We start from the raw sequence: 14,249 nt of genomic DNA, 5'->3' as shown, positions 1-14,249 counted from the left end.
GGATTTGAATAAAGGAGACTCTATGAAGAACGGAAATGAAGGTAACAGAAAGTAGGTCAGTATAAATAGGCTAAAATATTAGCTAAAATTGTAGCATCACTGTTAAATCTTCTCTTAATGAAGACCGAGTTTAGTTTCAGATGTGTTGACCCCCAGGAATAAGCTATGTATTTAAGTCTTACTTGCACCCGTCACATAAACATAAACATACACTGAACTCACACATATCAGGTTTATTTTTACATTTAGTGAGAAGACATTGTGTATTCCTTGAAGATAAAGTTATAAATCAATACGCAAAATGTATTGTGTATGAGAACAAATATCTGAAATACAAATGAAAATGTGTAGGATTTGCACATATATTCTTCTGTCACCGTTCAACAGATCTGTGAAAAACTCATTTTTCATGTATGTCAGTACTACAATGTCAGTATATATCATGTATGTCAATACTACAATGGTAAAACTCAATATATTTCTGTTTCCTTTAGTCTGACTTTTCTGGTAATGACAATGTTTTTTGGAGTAGTCATGTGAAATTTTAATATAAATTGTATCGTCTTTGCAAGATATTAATGGAGCTTATGTAGCTAAAGAATTATTATACTGTTTAATGTATAATAATAATAACATGTTAATGTTGTTTTCTATCAAGTCATCATTGCTTTTTATTAAACAACAGAGAAAGGTCACTTTAAATTTATACCAGCTATGCTACAACAATATTTTAGCCATGGTTTAACTTTCCATGATGTCCTGAGAGACTGTAAAATATATTGTCATCTTTTCATCTACTAATTTCTCTTTCAAGTGACCTGATTATAATGAAAGTACCTCAGCCTTCATTGTACATCCAGCCAGATATGCTTCTATGCCTATTACAGAGAACTGTAAGTATGGGATAACAAATAAAATTTTTAAAAGGGCATATGGACTGGCATTGAAGTAAATACCTCACAGTAATTTGAAGTAAATAGTTCACAAGCGGCTACTTAAAGAAATGTAGACCTGGGCAAAACTGGATTTAGTGGTAACCAAACCAAACCAAAACAAAAAGAAGAAAGAACAAGTTTCTGATGTGTGTGAAAACAGCACAGTAAATTTAGATGTAGCATCAACTTTCAGGCCACTTTGCAAAATGTAGAGAATGTTAGCAAAGATATAGAGATGAACCTATCAGTGGATCATGTGAGGAGGAAGAAATCGTCATCATCATACTTCGTCCAGAGAAGGGATTCGGGATGTTGAGTACTCTTTCACCAACTGAAAGTATAGACCTTACGGTCCAGAAAGGCAGGGGAAGGTTGGGAATAATATCAGAAAAAGCATAGACATAAAACTATGTGCATAATTATTTTAGCTGTTATTATCATTCACAATAACTATTTGGGTTTGTTTATAAAGTGTGCTTTCTTTTTGCCCATAGCAACATTTTGAATATAAAACTGTGAAAACTGAGTCTCCAGAATATTACGAAAATTAAGATCCAGCAAAAATTGAATGAGAAGTGCCATGGAAATCATTAATTGAGATGAAGTACATAGGGCATATGATCATTGTAGATTATTTTTTTAAATATAGGAAACAACAATAATCTGCAATATTGAGCATGAATTATGCAATTATATAGACTTAGAGCCAATGCAATTGTTTTTGTGACTCATTGACCAAAGCTTATTTGCAAAGAGCTAACACTATACCACAACTACCTGTTACTGTTCTTTTTTGTTTGTTTGTTTTTCTGAATGTGAAATTACAGCCTTGAAACTGAAGCCAACTCTATACAATAAAGAAATCTTCAACCTGAAAAAAAAGGAAACAAAAAAAATCAGGTTACTTGATATCTGTTCTCTTGATGGATGACTTGGTACATGCTTTTACAGTACCTAATACAAAAGACTGCTGTTCTCATGAGTTCCTGAGTGCAGGCTTTGGTTTCAACAAGCAAATCACAGTTGTTATATCCAAATACAAACTAAACATATCTATTTCTAATGATAAGATTTCTTGTTGCTACTATGTGCCTCTACTAAGCAGAGCATTTCTCCTAGAGGGAAAACATGTTAAAGCTCATTTCCAGTGAAAGAAGCACAGATTTATCTGTAGCATTTCTGTAGTTCAATTCATTGACCAGATTCCCTCAAGCAATGGCCAAGGAAGAGCTAACACATTCTTTTGCCATCAGTTTACTGGCTCCAGAATTCAGATGCTCTGTGGATGTGGCACTCAGGATTCTTTGTTTCTTGTTTCACAAACACTGACCAAAATTTAAGTTATTTGATATCCTTATTATGAATGAGTGATTTCTTTTCTATTTCAACTTTCGTTCATTATTAGAAAGAAGTTTTCTACTGTTTCAACCATTGTTTACTTTTTAGTTATCTAATATGTTTTCTTTAGCTTGCAAACTATTGAATAGTCTACATTCCTCTGCTTTCATTTCATAGTGATTACTCTTTCCTCACTTCCTCTAACCTCTGTTAGTTCAAAAACAGGAGGTTTACTATTCATCTGTGGATGATACCCTTTTAGAATAAGGAAATTGTCCTCTCTAGCCCCTCAACTGCAAACAATCAGCTGTTTTTACTTCTTAACTTCAAACGTTAACTGTATATGACTTCAAAGACATTTATTAAATTCAAAGCTTAGTTTCAAAATTAGTGTAGAGAGAGACAGTGAGTGTATATATAATTTATTGTATATATAATTTATTATTAAGTATTTTATGTGCAAGTAACATACTTCCCTTTATTTTGCACTGCTTTTCTATTTTGCTGTAAAGCACAGACAAGAACCCATCACTTTTATTAAAATGTTGTCGTAAAATGTCATTTACCCTTTGCATTTTGTTGTTATGTATATAAACAAGATTTTGTAGAATATTAAGATGGATTTTCTTAGTTGTTTATTACACAACTGTACTGACAGTGTCTTATTCCCCAAACCTTCCATTATGTGGGATGCCATGAGTGCATGTGAATACATTTCTCTTTCACAGTCAACCAACTACAGGGCTCTGAAAGGTGACATTGGGACTGCATGTGTTTCATATATATACTTCATAGACAAAGCAGGGAATACATGCTGAAAATACCAATTGTCATCAACAACTCTAGAGCTGGGGTAAATTAATAATCTCTTAAATTTCCAGCTAATACAAAATGTGTTGGCAAAACTAGCAAAACTGAAAGGCATGTACTTTAAGGTACAACATCTAATGTTGCTTAGGGAAAGGAAAAAAATAAATAAATTCAGAATTGTCTCTAGTTCTGTATAATATCTTTGACCAGTCCTGCCCAAGCCCAATTAGTTCTAAAACTATAGATATGTGGAAACTGCCTATCTTCCAAGAGATAGAAGTACTATTACATACTATGAGAAGTATGTAATACGCAGCACTACTGTCCAATATTATTTCTGTGTCAGCAGGAGTTCCCAAATATTTTTGTTGTTGTTATGTATTTATTTTTAATTTACGACTCCACTTTTTCAATTTGCATTTTCTTGATCCCGCTTTGAAAACTATGCTTCCATTTGTCTCTGAACTTAAAGTATCTTCTTATGTACACATATCCCATAACATCTGCAAGTGTTTTGACATCTCTAGACTTGTATCTTTATGGACAGGTAAACTTAAGAGTATAAAAACAGATAATCTTAGTAACATGTCTGTATATTACATAGAACAGTCATCAAGGTGGTTTGTAAACTCTTTTCTCAGGAATAAAATCAAATTTTCCAATAAAATAAACTGATCAGGATGTAATAGCATAAATAGCATTTTTGTTACAAATAAGATATTTCTAGGATTTGGAGATTGGGTAGGTGTGGGTTGGTAATAACTCCCTGACTTTTTTTGGAAAAAACAAACTAACAAACAAACAAAAACAACAACAACAACAAACACAACCAAACAAAAAAATTTTGGTGCCATATAATGCAGTAATGCAATAATCAGCTTCTTTCCTTTTCCTATAGGTCAGTTTTCCACAGTATTGAGCTCACTGAGAGACAGCACAGAGCTGACAGATACACTTAGTCCTGTCCTATTCCCAGGAGTGAAAATAGGTCAGGGTAGAACAGTGACAGTGGAGGGATCAGCTAGTGTATTCCTGTTTGTGTTAGGAGCTTGTGAGAGTGTAAAAATTAGTGAAACCAACAGGTGGCATTTTTGGGCACTGTCCACCTGGGCTCAGATCCTGTACTGTATTTTCTATCTGGCATAAAAGAGATTTTGTCTCAACGCAATTATTTTTTTGACTTAATGTATTGGCTCTTAGTTGCGGAGCTGTCCTAGCCATTGATGCCAAGATATTAATACTCCATATGAATAGGAAATTCAGTGCCTCCTGCACTGCAGTTTACAAGTCTGTCAATTGCTTTACTACCATGTCTGTGTCCAATACTTTCTGACAAGTTTCTCTTATATATTCAATATAAGGAAGGTTTAACATTTTAATATCAAATTTACTTATTTGAAGATGTTGGATGGCATGTGGGTTTTTGATTTATCAGGGTGATAGAGCAATGCACTGCAGTCATAATACAATTGCAATTACAATATACCATTGGATCACAACACTAATGTGATGCTCATTATCAGTCCCTGCATGTTTACTGTTATGACCCTGTGTGTTCCCTGTCACCAGGAACGAATATGTAGGTTGAAGCCAACTCAAGCCCATTGCTGTTTTCAAAATCCGCTTTGTTGTTTGGTCAGTTTTTGCATTCTCTGTTGGGCTGACCACATATACAATTCCCCCATGCTGGTCTGGCTACCTCAGGAAGACACTCAAATCTTTTAGATTAACTCAGGGAAGGACATTTACACAGCCAGTTGATCTACTCAACTGACACAGCTGTTTATCGAAAGCAAAAGTCACCCTCTGGTCCCCTTTATGTTAAGTTCAGCCTCCTTTACAGCAGTTGTATATTCCCTATATTCTTCACTGATCTTCACAGGCACATTACCTGTGCCCATTTCCTCTGAGCCTCCTTCCGTCGTAAAGGTTTGTTGATTGCTCACACACTAATACTACAGGAAAAGCAAAATAAAACAACAACAAACACATACACTCAAAAACACACACAAAACCACCAGAAAAACATTTTATTTTTCAACAACTGAAGGAGATTTCTGTTAATAAGTTTTTTTCAGTATGGTGGGCTTTTGTTTGTTTGTTTATTTGTTGTGGAACTGAAAACTTAAAGCAAGCCAAAGTGAGGAAAAAAAGTGAAACAATGATCAACAGATTTAAATACTGCCTATATTTTCTATAGATTTTAATTAAAATTTTGAGCAAGTTATGTTAATGCAGAACTCTCTCTAGATAACAAGATGGACTTTCAGTGTGCATCAGGAGGGTACCTTAAAAAGGACTATTTTTTTAAAATCAAAAGACCTACATGTTCCTGGCAATACTATTTGGGAAGGAGTCTTCTTCTTAAGCCTTTCTTCTTTTTAACTAATTTAAAGAATTCAAACATCTCTTTGGGCAAATGGGCCAATATGGCAGACACTCTATGGCTGGCAGGATTAAGGCACACTCCCTGATATATCACTACATGCTAAAATATCAGTAACACACCATCACAGGGCTATATATATGCTATGCCACCCTTAATGACATGTGGTGGCAGCTTCCTTCCTGAGTCACTCAGATAAAATAAAAATTCACTATCTACTCTGAAAAGTATGTTGGCATGGTACTTTGTAGAGGTATCCTCACTCAAGGATTTATGACACCATTTGGCATTATCCATTTCTTACTTAGTGACATAAAACTCCATAGTTAATTCATATTCATTCTGTTCATTTTTGTTTTTCTATGACATAGATGTATTATGTGAATATGCATTAGAAGCTTCTGTGACAGCACAGGTACTGCTTGGATGCAATTTTCTGCTGCATCCCTTACATTAGTATAAGTGGCGATACAGTTAATATTCACTCTGCAATTATTAAAATAAATAAGTAAATGAATAAAAATATTTTAAAAATAAAACCTTTAAGTTTTTTATGTCTCTGAAAGAACTAGTTACATTTCTGTTCTGTGCAAGCAGAAATACTCACTTGGGTGTTTTTTCTATATATGGATATATATACATATATCTTTTTTCTATATTTTATTCAGTAATTTCTTTAATGTAAATAAATAGAATCAAGGTTTTCTTTGAAACTTTTTCGCTGATTCATCAATTTGTTACAAGACTGCTTGGTAACACTTTATAGTGATATAATACATGATATGACAAGTTATTTATGGTGCATAATTCGCTTCTGTTGCTTACATTTAATGTATTATTCAAGCAGCAAGATCAAATCAATAACAACACAGAGGAGTCAGCAAATTTTCTTCCACAAAGAAACTTGTTTATATACATCATGAAATTTCTTTTCTAATATAGATTTTAAACACACATACATGCAAGTAAAATACATGTCATAGCCAAAATATTGTAAAAATTATAGTCTGAACAATGTGCAGTTAAATTAACTAGCTCTCTACAAAATGTTATTAACTGATAAAAACATTAAACAGGCACAGTGTTTTTTTTTAGACAGGTTGCCATTACATTGAATTTCTTAATATTCATGATTTGTCTTGAAGTTGTAGCTAGTCATTTTACCTTTGTAGTCCCATTAATACTCTCATATAGTAACATTAACAGACCTAGTAATGGAACATACTCGATTATCTGCTTCTTTGTTCCAATATGTCTATGCCCGTTGAAGGGGTCAGACAGCTCAGACGTACCCTGAGATTTTTATATTTAAAGAGTTGTGTTTCTCATTCTTATCCCAATAAAACCTAGCTTTTCTTATCTAAAATCCCTGTGTTGTTCTGTGGGGAGGGACATCCTGACACAGCCACCTCAAAGCCCTAGCCATCTCAGGATCTCGTCACAAGACAAAGCTACCAGTTACTGTGTAAACCCAGAGAGAAAGGCAACTTCCCTGCTACCACAGTCTAGATGACTGTGGTATGACCACATGAAAACAGTAGTCCTGATGCATTTCATTCCCACCACAGAGATCTATAATTTTCTTCATGGACTTCTATGGTGTGTATATTTTCTGTGTCAAACCTAACTGTGTCTATGTTAGTCACCTAATTGCAACTTCATTCTACTGTTGACAACAATGGCAAAGCAAGATATAATTTTCTTTAACACATATGAATGTTTTTTAAGATAAGTAGACAAAAAGAAAAATAATTAAAAAGGTATGTGATAAAAGATTTTATATTTTTCTACAACTTTATAGAAATGACCTTCCTATTTTCCGTTAACTTCTGAAATACAGTTATCACATGTTCTGTATATTGTCATGGATTTTATCTGTATCAAAATAGAAAATGTCCAATGGAAATGTCCATTATGGTAGTTGAATCTAGTTAGAGAAATATTCGGACATATTCAAAGAAGAAAAGCAATGTTTAACCGTTGATTCCTCTTCTTTTCTATAACTTCTAACTACAGTGTTTTCAAGGATACTTACTCCTCATTCTAATAAAATTGTATGCTCTCTGAAATACTGTACTCAGGGATTTTGTTTTTCTTAAATCTCATGTGTAACATGCAATGTTTTCTCCAATTTAAATACAGTAATTATTTAAGGATGAACTATATAATTGATATTACTCATTATAAAAATTATATAAATTACATTGTGAACTTTTTAATGAAGCTCAGATCCACTACAATCCTAATTAATTTATACATCAGCGTTAGTAAGAAATTATAAGAAGAAATGAAACTAAAATATAATTTTCTAAATTATGGTGAAATGTTACACTCCTTGAACTCCAGAAACGGGAAGACACATGGAATCGGAAAGAAAAACTTTGATTTTCATGTGATAAAAGTAATCTAAAAGTTATTTGTTGGTTAGTACATTGGCTTGCTTAAAGAGAGAGATATGATAACAAACAAATGAACAAACAAAGCAAAACAAAGAAAACCCTCTAAAGCTTGCAAAACATGTAGAGGTTAATTAACCAGCTTGATAAGTCATCTTAAATAGGGAAGGGAAGGGAAGGGAAGGGAAGGGAAGGGAAGGGAAGGGAAGGGAAGGGAAGGGAAGGGAAGGGAAGGGAAGGGAAGGGAAGGGAAGGGAAGGGAAGGGAAGGGAAGGGAAGGGAAGGGAATTTATGCAGAACCTTAATGAAGCATTGTTATTATTGTTTTATTTTGTTCCATTACCTCATTAAAATTTGGCATTGTTTCAACTAAAACTTTTCATTTTTTAACAGATTTTACTGACTGTTTTATTTAACATAACTTGGGCACTGTTGCTGAGGACATTTTATTTTTATTGTTTTGCTTTTCCTGAAAAAAAAAAAAAAAGCTGATCTATTTTTGGCATGTCTACTACCCAAAGGATTAGGAAATCACTGTGAAGCTGCCTAAGCATTATCACAAACTGCAAGCATTAAAAGAGCTGTGCCTCTTGACAAGTGAATTAAGCCTGAGCTTCTTTAAGAAGCTAAAGACAATGGGGAAATAGTCTAACCTTAAGAGGTTCATTTGTATATGATATAACTCATAAACATCAGACATTTTACCTCTTTTTGTTTTTGTTTGAAGACTAGTTTTAGCACTGTGGATGTTTTAATGTTCACAAAAATATTTGTGAGAGTATTCATTTGAAAGGTAACAATATTCATATTTTATGTTTACTTTCTTTAATGTATTTTCATTACTATATTAAGATGCATACCAACATATTTCCTTAGGTTAAATGGGAAATTGATTTTCCCATAAAGAAACTTGTGGATTTTTTATTTTTATTTTTTAATTATTATCCTGTAATGGAAAATTCAGTGTAAGGTTGAAAGATTTGCTCTGCATTAATATAATAAAAATGTGTATATGACAAACAATGGGAGGTGGAATATGCATCATTAACTCATTGCAAATAGGAAAAAAAAATGAAATTGTATTTTCCTTATCTGATTCACAAAAAGGGACTTTTCTTCCTCATAGAATATCTTACAGTGTAATGGGAAAAAAGACATCATGAGGAAATCATGTTTTTATGATCATCTATTAAATGAAACTGTGGTAATGACAGTTTCACATCAGATTGTTCTCATGGCTTACAGTAAGAGACGAAAATATGAAAATGAATTGTATTCTGTAGTCATTAATGAATAAAGTTATCTGAATACAGCATTCATATTATGGGGAATTACTTCAGGGAAATAAAGGATATTTTTGTATATTTTATAAGATGCATTTTCTAGCTGCAGGTAGACTCCTAAAATATCAAGTTTGTCCTTATTCTCTATAATGTGTTTTTCAGATTTTAATTAAGTCTGGGTTAAAAAACAACCTTTATTAATCAGTTGTTATAAATTCGGTGGAGATTGAGATCTTTTCAGTGACAGTTACACTAATGATGAAATATTTTGTCACGAGTAATAGTTTTTCTCTGACTTAGACCTATGCTGTTTAGCAGCAGTTTACATACGGTGTAAATATTTCATCAAAAGCAGAGATGAGGATATAAATAAGACTTTCTCAGTTTCTTCTCTTAAACTACAGCAGTCCTAAGTCCTCCAACCTAGACAAGACAACATATGTCACTTTTTGTTAATTTCATTTAGGGCATGAGTATGTGGTATCAAGACCATGGGGTCAAATTAGTCCTTTATTATAGAAACATAAAAACCGGTAAGAGTATCTGTTATAACTCATTATAGGCTTGTATAAGTTGATGGTCTGCAAATATGTTATTGTAAGCCTGCATAAAGTTTAAGTAAAACAAGACTTGTTTTATTAATTGCAAAATGAACATTAGAAAATAAAATTCCTGATTTTTCCCCCATGTTTTTGTTGTTGTTGTTGTCATTGTTGTTATTATGTTTTTGTTTTGTTTGTTTGTTTAACCAATATCTGTTTCAACTATTATGTGAATTCTTGTTTAAGAAGCAATCTGGATGCTGAGTAATTCTTTGGTTTTAAGAAGCGGTCCTTGAAGAAAAGTGATGTAGTAACTTGGATTCCCTTTGAAAGAAGGGCAGGGAGAATGTCATTCTTTGAATAGTAAAATAGCATGCTCAGGAAAAGATTTGAAGGGCTTTGAGTAGAAGAGAAGATGGAAAGTTATTGTAAGGAGCTGGGAAATCATGCTGAGAGATTAAGAGATTGCTGACAGCTGTGAAAAAACAAACAGCTGTGGCTTTGAAGTTATAGAAAAAAGTTCCTTCCTAGGAACCGTAGAGGGGTTTGATGGGTTTGTTGCAAATTAGAATACCATGGAGTTGAATAAAATGAATCCTGGAAGCATCATTTTGCTCTCAAGGACACAACGGTCAGGGGAAGAGCTGTCTTAAATAGCCTCTTCCTCCTCTCCCCCGCCCCACTTTTTTTTTTTTTTTTTTTTAATTTTTTTAACTGACTAGGTCAGTTAAGACTCTGTTTAAGAAATCTACTCCAGTTCATTTTTTATTAAAATCTGTTTATTTGGAGAGGAGAGTTAAAAGGCTTTAGTCATTCTAAAGGAGTTTGGTTTCTAGTATATCTCAAAGCACTGGGCAACTTTCATTTCAGGAAAATTAATAGAATAGGCTCCAAGCTATGCCTCTGACTACCAGGGACTCAGCAGATAAATTAAGGTAGGCAAGACATTCACAGCTTTGTTTACTGAATTGCAAGGTTCTGTCTTAGTCACATATGCACAAAAAATATTTTTCAGGAACAATTTTCAACATGCTTTGAAAATTGGTATTTTTTTTTTTACAGCAATGGGAAAATCTGTTTCAAATGGGGTTTGGAATTTGGAAAAATACTGAGTAAATAAATAAGGAAACTTAATTAACTTAATCAATGCACAGACTGTAATTGCAGCGTCAAACCAGGTAAAAATGTACAATACACATCTATTAACTTCTACTGTAGGATTTACAACTGAAGTTAAAAAATGTATCAAGATGAAATATGCATCTATTAAAAAAAAAATACATACGAGTGTAAGAGTAACAGTATTAAAATGGAAGGATGGGGTATTATGAAAGATAATCACCTAAAACAGGATATGTAAATTAAAAATTCCTTCCTTCCTGTCTCTTTAGAAATTTGAATGGAGTTGTTCAAAATCTGGACTTAGGCTAGATGTTTATAAAGTAACACATTTGTGTAAGTTAATCATCTTGTAAAGCTACATATGAAGCACAGAAAACCTTATTAATTGTATGGAAGCTTGGCTGTTTTCAGGACTCATCATAAATGGTATTTTAGGTAGCTACCTCAGACTTTCTTTCTATGCATAAAAAGGTGCATTGTCTCCATTTATAATTTTGACTAACTCTAACTCCTCTCTATTCTCCAGAAACAACAACATTGAAAAAAGAACATTTTAGAAGTTCAGAAAAGTACTTTATGCATCTAGCAGCAGCCTAATAGCAGCAGTCTTATTTGCTTATTCTCTGACCTAAAGGGTTAGGTTGTTGTTCCAGAGGATGTCAGACTTCTTGCTGCTTAAAAGTGATTGTATTTAATTTCCATCTTCAAGACAGGAAGGACTAGAAATAAAAGCCCATTGGTCTAGAACTCTAGAACTGAAGCCTGTTGGTCTAGACAATCTATTTGTCTCGTGCAATTTTTCTTTATGCAGTATTTGACATGTAGGTGGTTTTGTGTTTAATTAACCCCTTCTTGCTTCAGGCCAAGACATTCAGGTTTCCTTGATGTGAGCACCCACAGGAAATGATATCTTCTTAGAGACTTGTGTTCTGGCATCACTTTAGTGAGCTACTAACATCAGAGATAGGCAATTTGTAATAATCTCATCCTGTTAAATAAGATGAAGCAAATGATGGAGACGTATACAAAGCCTTGATTTTAGCCCAGGAAGTAGGCCTGTTGAGCCTTCAGTACCCAGTCTACAGCCAAAACACTTGATCTTACCTGAGCTTGGAAGCTAAGCAGAAGCTGGGGGCAGTTAATACTTGAATGGGAGATTTCCTGGGAATGTGGTGTGTTGTAGGCTTTAATAAACAGCACCAGCCTCTGATTTATGTTTTGGGATCTTCTGGGGACAAGGTTCAAGATCACTGGGGAATGCCCAGGAACACTGAAAAATTGAGGGTAGTGGCAAAGTAAGGGGAGACACAAAGTTGTGGGCCACAGGAAGCTCTAGCAGTTTCTAATGATTGTGATGAACTGCCCTTGACCCTGGGTGCCTGAAGCCTTTATTGCAGTATTGCAGTTGTTCCCTTTAGCTGGTGCTCAGGAGAGCTCTATGTAAGAGTCTGGCTCAGAGTACATCTCCCTGAAGCAGTCAACAGATACAGCAGTTTATGCAGATGGGCAAGCAGAAGGGTACCTCAGCTGAATTAGGGTCACTGTAATAGTCTTGAATATGGTGGTGTGTATTTGGTTTATGAGGTAAGGTTTTGGTAATTGGGGGGGGGGGGGGGGGGGGCTGAAGGGATGGCCTACGTGAGAAGAGTCCAGAAGCTGCCCCATGTGAGATAAGAGCCAGTTACAGCTGGCTACACAGAGACTTGCAGGCCAGAGGCAAACCAATGAGTGGCACTTTGTGCCTCTGGGACTCTGGGAGAGCAGATTTAAAAAGAAGATGCTCCAAGCATTAGAGCTGAAGTTCCCCTATGGCCCGTGGAGAGGCCCCTGGTGGAGCAGGACATGGGTCCCAGGGCGGAGCAGATCTCCACGCTGCAGCCCGTGGAGGAGCCCCCGGTGGAGCAGGTGGATGTGGCCTGAAGGAGGCTGCGGCCCATGGAGAGCCCCTGCAGGAGCAGGCCCCGGGCCAGAGCTGCAGCCCGTGGAGAGGAGCCCACACAGGAGCAGGGGGTCTAGGGGGAGCTGCTGCCCATGGGGGACCCGTGCTGGAGCAGTTTGCTCCTGGGGGATGGACCCCATGGTACGGAGCCATGTGGGAGCAGTTCTTGAAGAGCTGCTGCCTATGGGCAGCCCCCGCAGGATCAGTTCGGGAAGAACGGCATCCCATGGGAGGGACCCCATGCTGGAGGCTGGAGCAGGGGCAGGGAGTGACTGTGAAGGAGTGGTGGAGATGAAGTGTTAAAGACTGACTGCAGGCCCCATTCCACTGCACCACTTGGGAGAAGGACATAGAAGAGGATGAATGGGGGGAAGGTGTTTTTAATTTGCTTTTAGTTTCTCACTGTTCTAGCCTGACAGTGATGCACAATAGTTTATATTAATCTCCTTTATGCTTTGTCTGTTCTGCCTGTGATGATACTTAGTGGGTGATTTCCCTGTCCTTTTCTCAATCCTTGAGCCCTTCCCATTGTTTTTTCTCCCCCTTTTCCTTTGAGGAGGGGGAGTGAGAGAATGGTTGTGGTGGAGTTTCATTGCCTATCAGGGTAAAAACATCACATGGTGATACACCACAAAGCTATTTTCCCCAGCAGATGTTGGGGCAGCTATCCCTACCAGGCTGGAGGTTTTAATGCAGTCTGAGATTTAGATGGCAGGTGCAGCCCGCCAAGTCCCAGACTTCAGGGAGCTCCTGGGGCCTCTCTCTGAGGCCAGGAGAGCTGGTCCTCTGTCCTGGAGGAGGTGTGCCATTTTGGAGGAGCCGTGCCATCAAGTGGAGGACTTACAACAGGAAGTGAGCAGGTTGTGCAGCATCAGAGAACATGAAAAGAGTATAGTCAGTATCTTTTCTGAGATTCTACAGCTTGAAGAGCTTTAGGCCCCAGCTGCAGTAGAAACAGAGTAAGTGTCTATTAAAGTATGGCTATTAAAGTAAAAGTAAATGTCCATGGCTATTAAAGTAAATGTAACCTTTGAAGAAGGGGAAGGATGGAAGCTGGTGACTCTTGGCTCCAAGATGAAGGCTTCTGCCTCACCTTAAGGCCTATACACAAACAGATCTGTAGAAAACAGATTTACTGCCCCCAAACTTGAAGAGGAACCAAATATGCCTATGAACAAAGGATCTGGTCCACCTAACCTTAAACCATGCAAGACCACCAGCAAATTAAGGTGAGCCATCATAATGAGTGACTCCCTGCTGCAGGGGACATGAGCAACCATCTGTCAAACTGATCTATCAGCTAGAGAGGCTTGCTGTCTGTTGATGGCCTGATCTTGGATGTTGTGGAGGGATTGTCAAAGCTTGTCTGACCCTCTGACTACTACCCTATGCTATTATTCCATGTGGGCAGGAATTATATTGCGAAAGGAAACCTGAACAGTATCAAAAGTGATTATAGAGCTCTGAGGGCAGTAGTCAAAGTCATGGGAGCCAATGT

This window comes from Cygnus atratus, chromosome 1, assembly GCF_013377495.2.
Source record: "Cygnus atratus isolate AKBS03 ecotype Queensland, Australia chromosome 1, CAtr_DNAZoo_HiC_assembly, whole genome shotgun sequence".
Taxonomy (NCBI): Eukaryota; Metazoa; Chordata; class Aves; order Anseriformes; family Anatidae; genus Cygnus; species Cygnus atratus.
Note: the sequence above shows the minus strand (reverse complement) of the source record.